Raw genomic sequence first — 19051 nt, forward strand, 5'->3', positions numbered from 1 at the left:
ATGTGGTAGCTGCACTTTTTGCTCAATTATGGAAGAGACTACGGTATTCATTACTCCACTAGATCAGAAGAACTATAGTCTCACAGCCAGCACCTCCTGTAAATCAAGTCATGTGATCTACAGTTTGAGGTGTCCCTGCAACAAGATCTATGTGGGCAGACGTCCAGGGCACTATCAACTCGCCTTACTTAGCATAAAAGTTCCATACAAACCGCAAAAATCAGATTGCCCTTAGTGGCGCATTGTAATCAATATCATCATGGATTTGAAGACTTCAGATGTGTGGTTTTACAAGCAGTTTACCGTTCCCCACGTGGAGGAGATTACTGCCGAGTCCTTTTACAACAAGAACAAAAATGGATATTTAAATTAGGCGCTTTGGAACCACATGGTTTGAACTCCCGCATAGAGTGGTGTCATTTTTTCTGAGTTCCCGATAGGCACATATTTTTTCTGAGATGCCTATTGGCAGATTTTCAGACAGCATCTGACGTCACAATAGCTATATCATGCAGATCCAGTGTGCTTGATCAGATGTTGAGGGGGACCCTGTAAAGAGGAGTTGCGGCTGCTCCAAATACTGTTAATGTTGGTGCTTATATACTTGTGAATGAATAAGTCTAGAGATACGTTTTCTGTACTGGCAAGTGTTTTTGATTTGTCAGCAGATCAACCCCGCGATCGAGACCCTGAAGCAGCAGCTCGAAACGCTGGCCATCGTTGGCTCGGGATTAGAGGGTGAAGATAGTGCGGCAGAGCACTCTATGTGGCAAAAAGATCCCCAGACCAGTACTGACTTTAAAGATAAGTGTCGATATTCATGCTGAGTGCAATATATTAATAGTATTGTAGGCACATTAATTTTCAAGATCTTTAATATGTAACCGACAGGAAGGTGTTAGCAATTTTTGAAGGTTTTTTGGCCAATGATGAAGAGAAGATCATAAAGATCTGTTATATCTCCGATAGATTTAAAAAGTATCTAGGAGCTCTTTGAGGCTTTTTTCCTTCCTTCGGTTAAAAAAAGGGCCTTTTTTGCAGGTGCACTGAAAAAAATGGACCTGTGCGCATCCAATACACACGTCTACACCAGTGCAGGCCACTTTTCAGCACACCTTAATAAAAGGTTCCCTTTATTTCTTAAAACTTTTGGGCCCCCTGTCGGTGTTTATCTAGGACAGGATTTGTGTTGGAACTGTGATGATTCTGCTAACTTTGTTTTTAGAATATTTCCCCTTCCCTTTACTTCTCTTTCCTGTTTTTATTGTACTTCTTTTTCCTAAGGCTTTTATTTTTAGTTATTGTAAACCGCTTTGATGAGCTTTCTTATAATTGGCATATCAATTTTTGAATAAAACTTGAAAAATCCAAAAATACCTAGTTCAAGCCTGACCTCAATTTTTTTGCATGTCTCTAGCAAAGGAACATCAAAATGTACTCTGGAAGACATCCTTTTATCTTACGAAACCACAGCTTGGGCTGAAACTTTATCTGTTCCTCTATCTAGATATGGAACTGTGAATTTTAACTCTGCATTCATTATAAAACAAGCTTTATGTGATGGCTGAGTGAGTTTTGGGGAGAAAAAACAGCTTACTAAAAATGTTAGATCCTTGGTAGATGATTAAATGATCCTTCTATTAGTTTATATGTTCAACTTAAATCTTTTTTTTTGTAATCATGTTTTCTGTGTAGCAAAGTTATAATCTCCCCCATCCATTGATGCCTGTCAGTATTATATTGTGGCAAGTTGTAAGATATTTAGGAAAAAATATAAAAAGGATGTTATTTCCCTGGCTTTCTGTGGGTGGTTATATAATTCAGTACTGCACAAAAAAAAAATTCAAGTCCCTTGATCTAGAATTTCAAAGAGCAGTGAGGGCTAAATGATATGACATGCAATCTTCATCCATTCCGGCCCTCCACTTATACCTCATATGATCACTATACAACTTTGTATTTGTTAACCACCGACTGGGCATACGCCTTTGACGGTACTATGTAAGCCATATTGAGCCTACAAATAGGTGGGAAAATGTGGGGTACAAATGCGACAAATAAATAAATACTTTTCAAGAAAGCTCGCCCCATATCCTCAAAAGTCAGGATGAAATGAAAACTCCAGCTAGCCCACCTCCAAATTAAAAGGAGCTGGAGGGGGCACAGCAAAATGGCAGCAGCATGGCTGAGCTGGCTGAGTAGATAAGCTGTGGTGGAATTTCCTACTTGACTGTCTGTTTACCAGAATGGGTAAGAAGAGGGAAAGAGTTTCCTGACCAGGTTCGGGAAGTGCTCCAAAGGTTGTAGCAGCTGTCCCGACTGAGAGTCGGCGAGAAAGGGAAAGTCAGCATCTGTCTTGACTTCAGAAACATTTCTCAAGACTGAGATACATAGAGTAATGGCACAACCCAGAAGTCTTGTTCCTGAGGCTGTGGGGTATATGCAAGATGGAAAATGGTGAGGTTTTGAATCTGCTGAGCTATTTGTGGTACCCCTTCCTTTGATTCAAGAGGTCGATGGAGAGGTAACTGAGTAAACTGTCAAAGCCTCTTAAGGCACAATGGGCTAGATTCTATATATAAAAATCCACACCAAAAAATATGCCTAGGCGTATTCTATAAATTACACCTAAATTTAGATATACTTTATAGAATAAACCTAAATTTCCATATGTATTATAGAATACGCCGAGCACCTGTCTGTGCCACTAAATTTTGTCACGTGCAGTTACACCAAGTAAAGTTTGGTGTAAATCCCATTCCTAAGTTAGGAACGGACTGGGTGTATTCAATAACCACATGCATAGAGTTGAGAAATGCCCATGACCCGCCCAGTTCACACCCATGGTCAAACCCCTTTTTCAACTATGTGACTTAGAATTTGCATGCATTATAGAGTGTGCTTAGACAGTTCCGCGCGTAAATTCTAACTAATGCCAATTAGTGTCAATAATTGCTTGTTAATTAGCAATTATCAATGCTGATTGGCTTGTTAACTAATTAAGTTGCATGCGCAAATCCAGATTTGACTGGATTTGCACTTGCACCTTAAGTCCCACTATATAGAATCCTGAGGAATATCTTTAAAGCTTTAATATCCAAGAAGTATAACCCCCACACATCAGCACCCACCATAAGTCTCTTTTCTTTCTGAAATTTACTTTATTGAATAAATGTAGCTAATTTACTCACAGTTAGTAGATTCTCAGATATTATTGCCCCAAGGCAGGAGACTTTACAGGTCTGAAAGTTGTACCAGTGAGTAGAGGTGGACATTTGAAGAGAAAGAAGCTTTATGGCAGAAGTGAGAGAGTTGTCAAGTAGATGAACGTAATTCATGGATGGGATGATGAATTGTCTTTGTTTGATATGCCTAAGATAAAGTCTTCAGACCAGATTCCTCAGTGCTTACAGTTGCTTAATGAAAAGCCTGAATTAGTCACTTTGGAAACTCTTTGGTCTGCTATAGACAATTTGGGTAAAGTTCTTACTGGAAAATTTAATATGATGGAGAATCAAGTTACAGAACTCCCTGGAACTCTTGCTGAATGTATTACTCTGATTACAGATCAAGGAAGATCTCTAGACTTGCTCAAACTGACGGTTAACAAATTAGACACCTTAACAACAGCCTCTGTTAAAGATAATATTGCCACTCAGAAGAAATTGGAAATGATGGAGAATTATTCTAGGATAAAAATCTATGCTTTTAAAATTTTCCAAAGCAAACTAGAGTTTCAGCTGAAGAAATGCTGAAGAGATATATGAATGAAGCTCTGGAGATTTCATTGGCCTCTTTTCCTAGTTTAAATAGAGTTTATTATATAATGGTTCCCCAGACCAGTAAAAGAAATGATCATTCTGCAGGTACAAGCTTGTAATTGATAATGTGTGCCATTCACAAAATCCATTCTCTACCCAACAAAATACACAAAGACAAAATATTTAATGAAGAAACAGGGCCACAGCTTTATTAAATTATGTATCTATTTGCATTCAATAAATTCATGCCAATTAAGCAAATAAACAAATACAATTTTAATTACTTGACTAGACTGTGTCATACTAGCCAAGCAGATAACCTCCATAACTTCAGCCATCTGCGTCCCCCACGGTGATGCCAAGGGACGTTATAAGCAATGGCAATCATAAATTATTCATACATGCACGACATTTCAATCCTCAAGCGCTAACGCAAGAGAATATTCATATTCTGTGATCAAAACTCAAATACTTAAACTGCTCTTATTCAGTAAACTCAAATACTTAAACTCCTCTTATTCAGTAAAAGTTACAAGACATACTTTTCCACATTGCACAGCTGCAACAAATCACCCACCCCAATAAAAACAATTCATTGGGCGGGTGGGAGGGATCACCAAAATCTCTCACAAACTGCTGACTTCTGCTGGAAAGACCACCAAAACTCATCATACCTGATTGGCAGCACTGATTCCCAACAACAACCAACCAATTAACAAGATCAGGAAAGACCTACTAAACCACGGGAATTGGTGTTCAGGCACACATTATATTGCCCAAGTTAAGTCAATGGGATTTATTCTTATCTACTGATAGTTTGAATACTCTTGATGCACAACTAATTTTTCTTCTTCCTTTACTCTGATTGCTACAATTAAGTGGGGAAAGGATAGAGATAAGGTCCTGAAACTTTACTTTAGACATAGGTGTGAAGATAACTCAAAGAAGGCATAAGCAATTTTTGTTACTAAGACCCAGGGCCCTGTTTTCTTCTACATTTTCCCTGCAAACGTACCTACCCCGGGATTCTATATATGGTACTGAAAGTTGTGTGTGCAAATTAGGGCACACGCCCAATTTGTATGTGCACTTTAATTGAGTAACGCGCCAATTAGCACCAATAATCGGGCGCTAACAATCAATATTCTATAAACTGCATCTAGATTTAGGTGCAGTTTATAGAACACACCAAGTGGGTTTATAAAATACACCTAGCGGTCATGCCTACGCCTAACTCTAGGCGTGCCCATTGGTGTAAAAACCGGTGTCTAAGTTAGGCGCAGAGCCGGTGTATTCTATAGCTCTGCGCATATATTTTTGGAATGCCCGTGACCCGCCCATTCCAAGGGCATGGCCACACCTCCTTTTTGTCAGCACACATTAGAATACGCTTAGTAAGTTGTGCACGTAAATTCTAATTAATTTCAATTGCTGTCAATAATTATTGTTTATTTATTTACTATACCGTTTCTAATTGCATTCACAAAACAGAACAGTTTACTTCTTAAAATAAAATATAATTAAAAAATAACATATAAGAAATCCATTGATTTGATAGAAAAGCACAGCAAAAACTAAAACAACCATTTTAAAGGATACTACCGTATTTTTCGGACTATAAGACGCACCGGACCATAAGACGCACCTAGGTTTTAGAGGAGGGAAATAGGAAAAAAAAATTTTTCCTTTTCCCTCCTCTAAAACCTATGTGCTCCGGTGCGTCTTGTCCGAGTTCGGGATCGCCCTCCCCCCGGCCCTGTCACCACTTCTCCCCTACTCACGTCACACGATGTTCCCTGGTGGTCTAGTGACGTCGGGGCAGGAAAGAGCCCCCTCTTTCCTGCCCAGCGCGCTGCTCTCCGTCCTCCTGTATGCTGCCTGACGGTCTCGGCGAGATTCAAAATGAGAATTGAAGAATTTGGGAGGAAAAAAGTGCGTCTTATAGTCCGAAAAATACGGTAATACCAATAGACATTGGACAACCATTCATAACATACTATATAAGCAAACATATTATTTTTTTACTGCGTATTCATCCTGCCTATTTGTACCCTTTTTTATCCCAGATTATTATCGAAAGTATTTTGAAACAGAGATGTTTTCAAAAGTTTACGAAACTGGACATAGGACTCTTCCAATCTAATAATTTTAGGAAGACAATTCCAATGAGAGGAAGCTAGAAAGAAAAAAGCTGAGTTCCTAGTAGATTCCCATCTAGCCTTTTGTGGTGGAGGAATTACTAATCTATTATCTGTGAGCGATCGAAGTGTTCGTGTAGGTGAGAATGGCAGGATAAGATTAGCTAAATATGATGGAATCAATAAATATAAGGCTTTACGTGTCAGCGTAAGAATTTTACATTTTATTCTGGCTTCAACTGGAAGCCAGTGAAGCTGATATAGGAGTGGTGTAATCCTATCATATTTTGAAGCCCTACAGATAATACGATCCGCAGTATTCTGTATCATCTGTAACCGTTTTATATTTGTCTTGGTAAGTCCTGCATAGATGGTATTGCAGTAATCCAGGTGTGTTATAATATATGCATATGCTAGGGTACATAGCGAAGCTTTGTCAATTGAGTTTCTAATTGAATGCAGCTTTCGCAGATGATAAAATGATTTCTTGACTACCTCAGATATTTGCTCACTAAACGATAAAGCTGAGTCAATAATGACACCTAAATACCTAAAAGTATTGTTAATCGTTAATTATTGGCGCTGATTGGCTTGATAAGTAATTAAATTGCACGCGCAAACCCAGAATATGACTGGATTTGTGCACACAATTTCGTTTCTCCTATATATAATCCAGAGGATGGTGCCTAATTTGGAACATTGTTTACAGAATAGCACTAAGTGCTCATTTCTTTCGGTGCCACTATGCAGACACTGCCACTGAATATCTGGATTATTTTACCTTCTGACATTAAAAGAAAAATAGTTACTGCTCTGGGCTCAATATCCAAGGCACACAGAAATATCCTGGGTTAATGCTAACTTTGTATATATCACCTAGAAAAAAAAATGGACAGTACGCAGAGCAGGCCAGAGAGCAATCAACTGGTATGATTCCCAAAAACCAATAGGAATAAACTGAATCAAAGGTAAAGAAAAGCTCAGGGGTCCTTTTACTAAGCACATCTTTTGGACATATGCTGGGCCACTTTTTTTTTTACCACACCCAGGAAAAAGGGCCCTTTTTTTTAAGGAGCCGGAAAATTGACGTGCGCTAAAATTGAAACCAGTGCACATCTATTTTCGGCCTGAGAACTTACCGCCACTCCTTGACCTAGCAATAAGGTCTCACGCGTTACCTATGCAGTAAGCATGCAGCTTGCGCCAACTGCTGTTTACCGCCAGGTAAGTGGCCTGTGGTAGAAAACAGAAAATTATTTTCAGCACTTGCCAAATTCTGAATTACCACCTGGCTCATGCACTAGCCAGGTGGTAGTGCTGATTTGTCGCAAGCTGTACACGCGTAGGGCTTTATCCAGCTTAGTAAAAGGGCCCCTCAGGGTATGCTACTACTAAACGTTTCTATAGTGCTACCAGATGTACGCAGCACTATACACATTATATGCAGGTACTACTTTCTCTGTCCCTAAAGGGCTCACAATCTAAGTTTTTGTACCTGAGGCAATGGAGGGTTAAGTGACTTGCCCAAGGTCACAAGGAGCTGTAGTGGGAGTCAAATGCAGGTCACCAGGATGAAAGCCCGCTGCACTAACCATTAGGCCACTCCTCTCCTCCAGACATGGAGGCTTTCATAAAATATGAACAGCATTGTCAAAGAAATACATATAGGATTGTGGTTATCAATGTAGGGTGCCATTAAGATGTGTTCTTTTACCACTGAGGGGGAGGGAAGTTATCAATGTGGGCTTCCGATAAAATGTATTATTTGACCACTAACTCGTGCTAGTTTAGCACAGGTCCCGTTTTATGCAGTCAGGCCCAGTTACTAATAACTGAGGTTAACAGTAAACTAATATGTTCAGTAGCCCATGTTGATAACTACAACCCTAACTCATGCTATTTTTACACAGGTTCCAAGTCACAAGTCCCCAGAGTTAACAGTAAAATCATGTCTTCAAGACAGCCTATATTAATAACTTCCCCCACAGCGGCTCAAAGCACTACATGGAAAGTCATTTTATACATGAACATGTTCAAAAATGAATGCCATCACTATAGGTTTATATCTCTAGGTGACAGCTTATCAAACATATAAACGGCGAGTGACCGTACTCACTCGCAAATGCGCAGTAGAGACTTCCCTCTCTGTCCCGCCCCCGCGTCAATACGTGATGATGAGAGGCGGGACAGAGAGGGAAACTGCGCGAAGGGGAGGGAACCACCGAGGTCGCCACCGTTCCCCCTCCCCCTGAGGTTGCCGCCACTGGTACCCCCCCCCCCCGGAATCGCCGCCGCTGCCACCCCTCCACCCGGCCCGTCTCTTCGCTATTCAACTTACATCTCCGCAGCAGGCAGATCAGCTGAGCTGCCATTGGCCTTCCGTCCCTGCCTGTGTCCCGCCCTCGCCGACGTTACGTCACACGAGGGCGGGACACAGGCAGAGAAGGAAGGCCGACAGGAGCTCAGCTGATCTGCCTGCTGCGGAGATGTAAGTGGAATAGCGAAGAGACGGGCCGGGTGGAGGTGTGGCGGCGGTGACTCTGGGGGGGGGGGGGGGGTGGCGGCGACCCACTAGCCCGTTTTAACAGGCTCAACAGCTAGTAAACACATAAAATGCAAGTTTGCTACTTGTGTGTTTAGATTTTACCACATAAACCTCTAAACCAGAATGATCCAACCTAAACACCTGAACCCTCCAACACAATCTAAACTACTACCAGAACTGGACTAAACTTAACTATCTCTCCTTGAATACTTATATACTCTGTCATCTATGATCATTAACACTTGACCACTCTGTATTTCTCTTACCGGAATTGGCGAATGCCTTTACGGTACTATGTAAGCCACATTGAGCCTGCAAATAGGTGGGAAAATGTGAGATACAAATGCAACAAATAAATAAATAAATAAATGCAGTAGATTTTGTAAATGTGGGTGTTTGCAGGGAGCAGGGGATGTTTTTGAATCCCAAAGAGATAAGTGCAATTCCCCCCCTCAAGCACATTTCCAAATTCCCAGTCCAAGCCAGAAGTTAGCCAGAGCTTATGTGAGACTCGAGGCAGGAATAAATGCCAATCGAGGAGACAGGAGACGCTGCAATCAGATAAACTTTTTAAATTGTGATTAATGCATTAATTGCAGAGTTAACTGCGATTAAAATGTAGCCCTGATTTATGCCACTGAAAATCTAGTGTAAATACTCATGTCTGCATGTTCCCCTGAATTCTATAAGGTACAAAAATTTGATTGACGCCCCTAACATGCCTACACTCCACCCATGGCTGCGCCCCCTTTTCAGAATACACCTAAAAAGAAGCACGTGTAAATTCCAATTATTGTCAATTAGTGATGATAATTGTTATCGACCAATTATCATCACTAATTGCCTCGTTACTCAGTTGAGTAGCGTGTATAAATTGGCCACGCGCAAAATTTATTTATTTCTTTGTTTGGATTTTGCTCACACATTTTTCAGTAGTAGGTCAAGGTGAGTTACATTCAGATACACTGGGTATTTTAAAGCGTTCTACTCTCTGCACCTTATATAGAATTTGGTCCAAAGTGTGCGCGAATGGCAAGATAAATGCAGAATGATTTAGCACATCCCACATTAGTCCATTTTTGCTGCATTAGGTCTGTTTTTGCATCTAACGCAGCTTAGTAAAAGGGCCTCTATCGATCACCTGTCTTCTGATAAATTCCTCACAGATTAATTTGAAAAGGAAGTGCTCTTACAACATCCTCCTGACACATCTCCAGGCTGACTAGAACCCATAGGTGAGACTGTCTTTAATTTTTTCTTAGATTCTGGAATTTTCTCTCAAGACAGGCTGACATTTTAACATTTCATCTTCAGATAAAAAGCTGCATCTTCCATCAGTCTTAATTTGCTTGACGTGACTGCAGAACAATTTCTGTGGAAGCTCTAGTAAGCTGGGATACCATGCATTATCTCAGACTTTTACTCTCAGGGATACATCTTTCCACACTGTAAAATTAATATTGACACTGGGATTTCTGCTCCCTTCAAGTTGTTTTATTATGCTTTTACCTGTTCAGCTGATATTTGATCTCACCTACTGGTATCTTATCATGCCTATTTTTATCTAGTTCCTCAGCTCGCTCAGATTGATGCCAGACTTCGATGACACTGAGATTGTCCTTATCTTTGATTCAGTATTATCTCTATTGGTCTTTGGCGTTATACCAGTTAATTGATCCTGAGTACTCTGGGTGTGGTTTCTTTTACTAAAGCGCGCTAGCGTTTTTAGCGTGCACTAATATTTAAACCATATACAAACTACTATGTGGAAATTTGAAAAAAGAGTGCTTCCTCTTTCTGAAATGTGTCCTTTTTCCAAGTGGAGGGGCATAATCGAACGGGGCGCCCAAGTTTTCCTGAGGGCGTCCTCACAGGACGTCCAGCGAAGGGGCGGCAAAACCCGTATTATGGAAACAAGATGGGCATCCATCTTTCATTTCGATAATATGGTCGGGGACGCCCAAATCTCCACATTTAGGTCGACCTTAGAGATGGTCGTCCGTAGAGATGGTCGTTCCTGATTTTTGGCAATAATGGAACCCAAGGACGCCCATCTCAGAAACGACCAAATCCAAGCCCTTTGGTCATAAGAGGAGACAGCATTCGTAGTGCACTGGTCCCCCTGACATGCCAGGACACTAACCAGGCACGCTAGGGGGCACTGCAGTGGACTTCAGAAAAAGCTCTCAGGTGCATAGCTCCCTTACTTTGTGTGCTGAGCCCCCCAAAACCCACTACCCACAAATGTACACCACTACAAAAGCCCTTATGGATGAAGGGGGGCACCTAGATGTGGGTACAGTGGGTTTGTGGTGGGTTTTGGAGGGCTCACATTTACCACCACAATTTTAACAGGTGGGGGAGCCTGGGCCCACCTGCCTGATGTGCACTGCAGCACCCACTAAAACTGCTCCAGGGACCTGCATACTGCTGTCATGGAGCTGGGTATGATATTTGAGGCTGGCATAGAGGCTGGAAAAAAATATTTTAACATTTGTTTTAGGGTGGGAGGGGGTTAGTGACCACTGGGGGAGTAGGGGAGGTCATCCCCGATTCACTCCGGTGGTCATGTGGTCATTTAGGGTACATTTTTGTGGCTTGGTCGTAAAAAAAAAAGGACCAAGTAAAGTCGGCCAAGTGTTCATCAGGGACACCCTTCTTTTTTCCATTATCAGTCGAGGACGCCCCAGTCCCGCCTTTGCTATGCTTCTGACATGCCCCCGTGAACTTTGGTCGTCCCTGTGATGGAAAGCAGTTGAGGGCGCTCAAAACAGGCTTTTGATTATGCCGATTTGGGCGACCCTGGGAGAAGGACGCCCATCTCCCGGTTTGTGTCGAAACATGGGTGCCCTTCTCTTTCGAAAATGAGCCCATTTGTATACAATATTTCCAAAGAAGGTGTACTATTTTCAGAAACTGACAACTTGACAAAATGGCCAAGTGAAAATGAATAAGATGAAAATTCCTGGAAATGACATCCCTAACCACAGTCTTTTTGGTATGAAATGAAAATTCTAGTTAGCTCTTTTGATAGATTATAGATGAATAGGCATCAAATGGAATGTTTTATTTCATACTCATGTTATCTCATCTTCCCAATCACAGCATTCCATTTCTGGATGGCATTTTATAACACAGGATTGTTGCCTATTTTCAGAATGAGTTTGTCTTTTACTCTGTTGTCTAGTTCTATCCTCCCCAGCATTGATACTACTGCTTGAAATTGTTCTTGATCTAGACTGATGAACATCAAATCACCTTTATTCTGTCATAAATAAGCTAGTTGGAACCTGCTCTCATAAGAGTTTTGCCATAAACATACAATTGGACTAAGCCCTTTTGAATCCATTTCTTTTATACTCTTTGCTGGAGGCTTATAGCTAAATGAAATCAGCTTGTAACTGCAGAGGAAGGGGGGCTTCTGAATGAAAACAAGCTTTCAACACACCATATCTGCTCTGATTCATTCTCATTTACTAAACACAAGCAAGAAAACGAGGTCTATCTAGGTGTCTTAGGACGATATTTCTCTTCACAATGCTGAAAGCCACTCACTCCTCTGCATCAAAGCCTTTATAATGAGTCTCTTAAAAAACTAGCATCAGGCATTTTGTCAATGATTCTCTTTAAGGCTCTTTGAACTTTATTAATTTCTGTCAAATGTTTGGGAATAGGTGTTCATACTTCCTAACAATCCAATTCAATTCAGCAGTTGGTGTCAATTCTGTTCCACCCATGGGTGATGGGATACATTGCTTGTAGGTCATCTAATCAGCAGCAAAATGAAGAACTGCCAGACTCAATATAATTGAAGAGTACTGCACGTTCCTCTGAGTATTGTTACTAAACACACAAGTCATTATTTAGAACTCTTGCTTTGGATTCATTTCAGTAGTGTGTTTGTGAGCAAATCTGAAATAGTCCCCATGCCAACTTATCCTTGCTAATGAAACTATCTTTTAGCAGGGTCCCATAATCCCTTGCAATCTTTATAAATGGAAAAGCTTCATAATGTGAGGGAACAGCAGACAGTTAATAGATAATGATTATCTAATGTCCTGAAATAATCATTTCTGAGCTTAGTGTGGCCTTATGCACTTCCCTGCATTTAAATATTGTTTCTAATAGAAACCCACATCCAAATGCAATGCTTTCGCCATGCAGGAGACTGCTTTTAAACCTTAGCCATCTCATGATAACACATTCTCACATTTATTTATTATTAGGATTTATTTACCGCCTTTTTGAAGGAATTCACTCAAGGCGGTGTACAGTAAGAATAGATCAAACATGAACAATAGACAATTACAGAAGTAAAAATATTCAAAAAACAATACAAAGTATGGCATGGTATACTATTTATAATGTCAACACAATACGTAATAGAACATTATAATTGATAGTGAAGAGTAAATCAAAGATGTAACATATAGATAAGTAAGAAAGTAGGAAGAGTTAGAAAGTAAGGTGATTCAGTGGCATTCCTAGGTCGGCTGCCACCCGGGGCAGATCGCCGCTGCGCACCCCCCGGGTGCAGCGGTGTCCATCCCCCCAGGGTGCAGCACGACACCCCCCCAGCACAATGACACCCCCTCCTGGTGCATCAAGCCCCCCCAGGGTGCATTCTTGGCTGCTGGAGGGTGCAGAGAGCAGCCTCACGCCTGTCGGCTCCACTGGCTCCCTGGTCCCTCTGCCCCGGAACAGGAAGCCTGTTCCGGGACAGAGGGAGCAGGGAACCAGTGGAGTCGACAGGCGCGCGGCTGCTCTCTACACCCTCCAGCAGCGTGCACCCGGGGCGGACCGCCCCCACCGTCCCGCTCTTGCTACGCCACTGGATTGATTTAAAGAAAGTTGCACATGAGGTCAGAGAAATGGTTAAATATTATCTCAGCTATGGTAGGAGTGGATAAACATGTCCTGCTGCAGTATATGCAGCCTGACTCACTCCTTGTGTGTGTGTGTGTGTGTGTGTGTGTGTGTGTGTGTGTGTGTGTGTGTGTGTGTGTGTGTGTGAGACTAACGAGTTAGTTACTTCTTCCATTAAAGGCCTGGTTGAAGAGACAAGCTTTCACCTGTTTGTGTTAACTAGATTGCAAGCGCTATGTCTCTTTTGAGCGTTTGCACAGATTTATGTATGCTTAGTAGAGCTTCAAAGGAGATAAGTAGAAATTGGGGTCTTCAAGGAGATTTCAAGTCTGCCTGAAAATAACTTGCAGATGTTTGGTTATGAGCCTTGCTAGGTCTGAAAACAACCAAAATGAATATCTGTTTATGAAAAATTCTCTGTGTTAACTGTTGAGGGTGTTCTCAATATTTTGCCATTCAGTTAATGGAAAGAAGTTCTGTATTGCAAATTCACTGCATCTGTTCAGTTGGCTTTAACTGTGTCATGTTATCTGCCCCATTAACAGTGAATGCACAGTAATTTCCATGTTAACTGTATTGTGCAGTCCCTGCCCATTTTTACTCATGTTCTGGGTTAACTGCTAATGTGGTAATTACTATATGAGTTCTGCTGCACTGTTAGCAGTGTTAATTATTGAATTTACAGTTAACATCTTAGTAAATAGGCTTCATCAGGGTCAGAAGACTCCATTCCTCACAAAGATATCAGGTTTTCAGGATATCACAATACATATGCAGGGGATATATTTGCATGCACAGCCTACAATGTATGTAAATATCTCATGAATCTACATGTTGGATATGCTGAGAATTGTGACCTGGAGGACCAGCTAGTCTGCTAAATTGTAATAGACAACACCTTGATTAACCTACGAAGGTCAGTTCTATTACATTACAAAAGCTACCACTTACCTTTTTCTTCTTCAAATCCATTTCTTCAAAAACTCAGTGAATAACCACACAAACTATAGATGTCCTTTCCACATTGCACAACACTATTGTAACTCCACCAAAATGTAAATTGTAAGCCACTTTGAACCAAAATTTGTTTTTGGATAATAGTGGGATACAAGAATGCATAAATAAATAAATAAAGGACATTGCTATTGCACATTAGAAAAGTTCAATTAAAAAAAAAAAAAAAAGAAAAGTTCAATTTGGCTTACAGCATGAACAGCAACAGTCAAACTCCCCCTCCCCCTTTCCGCGCAGTAATGCCAACACAGCCCATTCAAAATGATTAGGCTGTGTCGGCATCACCACGCAGCCTTTTAAAAGGGGAAGGAGGTAGTGAGCAACTACTGGACAAAAACTTCATCCAATTAAAGTTATAGCATAGCAATGAAGTTTCAAGATATCAGAAATGTTTGAAATAGAGAAGACTTTACCGTGTGGCCATGCGGCAGGGAGCTCTTACTGCCACCCATTGAGGTGGCAGTAAGGGCTCCTGCAGTAACCCAGCAGCAATGTCCAATTACTGCCAGATTACCGCTGCACTAGAATAAAAAATTCTGGAGCACTGTAAACGGCCACCAAGTTCCCCATGAAGATATGCTTGACTTTTGCTGACCCAGGAAGGGGAAAGATACCAATTGTACTTTCTAACAATTTCAAATGCATTTTGAAGTTAGTTTAATGCAAGATGTGCTATAATGGAAGTAGGTTTTTGGACCATATTCCATACTGGAAAGGCTCAGTTTCTTATTTCACAACATATGGAAGATAATTTAAAAGGAAGTATGGACTACATTATGGACTACAGACTGGATGTATCAGGAAGCAATGTCCTGACATATCTTCAATCTGCTCTTTAGACTATACAAGCCTAATGCAGAGGCTTTCTTACAAGTAAATGTTTATGCATATCTTTTTATCTTGTTGGGCAGACTGGAAGGACCACAGGTCTTTATCTGCGTCACTTACTATGTTACTATGTTATGCTTGACATGGAACTACTGCCGGTGGCCATGTTGGGCCATCAGTAGTTCAGATTTAGCATGCAGTAAGCCCGCGTTGGGCTTACCGTCAGTTTGTAAAAGACCCCTATAATGTGTACAGCACTGGTTAAATCTAGTAGCGCTATAGAAATGATTAGTAATAGGGTGCTCAGATGCCATTATAGAATAGGGCAGCTCTCGCATCGAGGCATCCTAAAAGGCCATGTCCACTTATAAAATTGCCTCCACAATGGCCAGAGGATTTTTTTTACATCATATTTTATTTTGAAATCTTCGTAAGACATTTGGTTGTTATAAATAGATGTCATAAAGAAGAGTATGCCTTTAACACACCCAGTCTTCTAGAAATTATGCATGATGATTGTTAGCACATGTAGCATAAATCTAATTTATACAATAGGAAATATTTTCTAACTTAATTAATGCAGCTTCCAAACAGTGCTATAATTGACCTTATTAATCATGCTGGTGCACCACTTGCTCCAAATCACAAGAAAAGTGTAGATTCCAGCCTGAACTCTGGAGCACCACTTGCAAGACTAAATCAGTGCTAATTGCTTCACATTCAGCATTTAACACATCACAGCATGAAGAGAGCTCTCATCTGTGTAGGGCACACCTAGGTTAAAAATACACAAAGTGCCTTCCTCTGTAGACCTCAAGAACAATTGTTTTATGTAGACAGGTAGATATAAGTCAATAAACAATCTGTAGATGATACATTTTATTGTTCCGACCCCTCCAAATCCCTAAAAATTCCCCCCCCCCCCCCCCCCCCACGATCCATCTGTCATTTACCCCACATTCCAATTTACCCTCTCAGGGCCAGATGCACTAAACTTTACGAGCCAATAACGAGCCATTAACGAGCAAGTAGTAAACCCTGGCATGCACTAAATACTTTTTTCCGACGACGGTAGCAGCTAACACAAACGGAATGCAGATGAGCAAATTGTGTAGAAACCCTATTGTAATGAAATGCACTAAGCTTTTCCGATTTCCTTAACGCTGGAAAACGCTGGGAGATCTCGTTGGGGCTGCGCAGGCTTAGAAAACTTATAACATTTAAAAAAAATCGGGAGAGGGCAAAAAAGGACGCTCGTCACTGTAGCCTATTATAAAAAAAAAATCACAAGCTCTGATGCTGCAGGCTCTCAGCTGAGAGACCAAGATATCCAGGTGAGAAGCAAAGCAAACCCATGGTGAGTGCTCGTCCGTTCATTGCTGCTACCACGGTCAAATGTCCATCTTTTCCCCCTCCTGCGAGGTAACCCTGGCTCCGATGCTCCAGGCTCTCAGCTGAGAGACTCGAAAGTCTCTGAGCAAATCACAACACACTGTGATTGGCTCAGAGACTTCCGGATCTCTCAGCTGAGAGCTTGCAGCATCAGAGCCAGGGTTACCTCGCAGGAGGGGGAAAAGCGTTTAGCTCAGCTCGGCTCAATGCTTCCTTTGCTGTGATTGGGTGGAAGATGGTGCTGGGCGGATGGAAATCCTAACAACAGTCTCCAGAATTGCTTCTATTTGTACCATGGTAAGTGCAGCGGATGCCTGCAGCATCGGAGCCTGTGATTTTTTTTTATAATACACTACAATGAAGAAGGTTCATAAAGGACGCTCCTAATGAGCACTTGGCACTTGAGGCGTATTTGGCATGCGCAGAGCAGCCAGCATAACGCTTTGCTGCTCTGCGCATGCTTGACCGGCCGATTGGCCGACAGTTTTACGATGGAATAGAGAATGTAAGTGAGCTACAACGAGTAGCTCATTTGCATTCTCTTTCCTTGGTGCATAGCCGTTCCCTACCGATTCGCTATGGAATTTGGTAGGGAACGGCTCTAAGGACGACTTTAGTGCATCTGGCCCTCAGTCCCATTCTCCTCACTAATCCCTCTTGATCTTCTCTATTCCCTTTCTTTACTTTTATCCTGCCTCCTTTCTCCCTGCTAATCTGGTCTGCCATGGAAAAGGAAGAGCTGCAATGTTTTAGTTCAGTACCTGAAGAACTGTTGCATGAAAAGTGACAGCTCCATTCTTCGCCCCTCTACAGAGACCAGACATATACCTTATATTATGTCCTGGGCAAAGTCTTGACTGCTTTGCCCTTGCTCTTAACCACTTCCTCCTCCTTTGCCAATGTGTTCAGGCTCATAGTTTGAACCCTGTGGGACACTGTAATGCAGTACAGTTCAAGCATAATGTGGTCTCAGGTATGTCTATTTCATCGATGTCGGGTCCCTTTATATAACTGTTACAATAAAGATCCTTGCATATTTTGACACCCTCTTGATATCTGCCTCACTTTTTTTGTTTGCTGCTCAGGTATGTCTGCCATTTTGGAAATCTACACATCTAAATACTCCCAATTAAGTTCAGAGGCAGCAATCATTAGGCACTTTTAACTGGGGTGGGGGACACAGGGAGATTAAGGAGGCAACCTCCTCTGATCCTTCCTGTAAAGTGGTGCCCGAAATGAGCATTTTTCCAAAAACTATATGTACCCAGTAGCAGTTGTAAATCCTAACACTGATTTCTTGTGATCATAGGCATGCATTCCCTTTCTGAAATGGGAAATACGTGTGTTTTTCAATCCCACCCTAGTTCTGCCCATACCATTTTCTCTTGCCTTACACAGATGGTTCAGACTTATGTGTGCATATCTGGGATATTCTTGGTATGCATTTAAATGAAAATATTTATACATATAAATCGCAGATAGGACTTCTAAAATAAGGGACATAATATAAATTACCAAGTGCAAAACTTATGAACAGACATCATGGGGTCTTTTACAGAACTGCGTTAAGCATTTAACATGCAGTAACTGTTACCTCTCAACTGCATTATGGGGCGTTACATTATTTTTGAAGTTACTGCATGGTAAAAAATGCATTAAGTGCTTTTTGAGTTTGGGGTGTGTCACAGGCAGAGAATAGGTGCAGAAGGCATTTTCCCCTGGATTCTACATATGGGACTAGATTCTATATCGCCACTTTCACCAATTCTCTTTAACTTAATGATGTTACCACTTGCCAGATCACTACCCAACCAAGGCCTAAATCCGTATACTTACGCTGATGACGTTACGATATACATTTCATTTAAGAGAAATTGCAGTTAAAATTAATAACAGCTTCCAAATAATGAACTCATGGGCGTATGCATTCCAGCTTAAGCTTAATGCAGAAAAAACACAATGTCTTATCCTTTCATCGCAGTATAATAAGACCTATTATACCACTATAAATACAACAAGCCACACTCTCCCTGTTGTGGATACCCTGAAACTCCTGGGTGTTACTATTGACCGAAATCTTACCCTAGACTGCCATGTGAAAAATGTTACAAAAAGAATGTTTCACGCAATGTGGAAGCTTAGAAGAGTGAAACCTTTTTTCCCAAGGGAGGTATTCCTTAGGCTGGTGCAATCATTGGTACTGAGCCATCTGGACTATTGCAATTCCATTTACGCAGGATGCAAAGTGCTAACCATTAAGAAACTCCAGACTGCCCAGAACACTGCAGCCAGACTCATATTTGGAAAGGCGAAATATGATAGCGCCAAACCCCTTAGAGAAAAATTACATTGGCTTCCATTAAAAGATCGAACTGAATTCAAAATTTGCACCTTAACTCATAAAATCATTCATGGAGAGGCCCCATCATATATGTCAGACTTAATTGACTTACCAGCACGAAATACCAAAAGCTCATCACGTAGTTTCTTAAACCTCCACTACCCGA

General features: G+C 41.3%; 1 protein-coding gene across 2 annotated transcripts in view; it reads right to left on the bottom strand.

Moving 5' to 3' along the window:
• The window catches only part of SPOCK1 (SPARC (osteonectin), cwcv and kazal like domains proteoglycan 1), a 635761-nt gene that overhangs the window by 499045 nt on the left and 117665 nt on the right, over nt 1-19051 (bottom strand). The window lies entirely within an intron of this gene.

This window comes from Microcaecilia unicolor, chromosome 8 (genome assembly GCF_901765095.1).
Source record: "Microcaecilia unicolor chromosome 8, aMicUni1.1, whole genome shotgun sequence".
Lineage (NCBI taxonomy): Eukaryota > Metazoa > Chordata > Amphibia > Gymnophiona > Siphonopidae > Microcaecilia > Microcaecilia unicolor.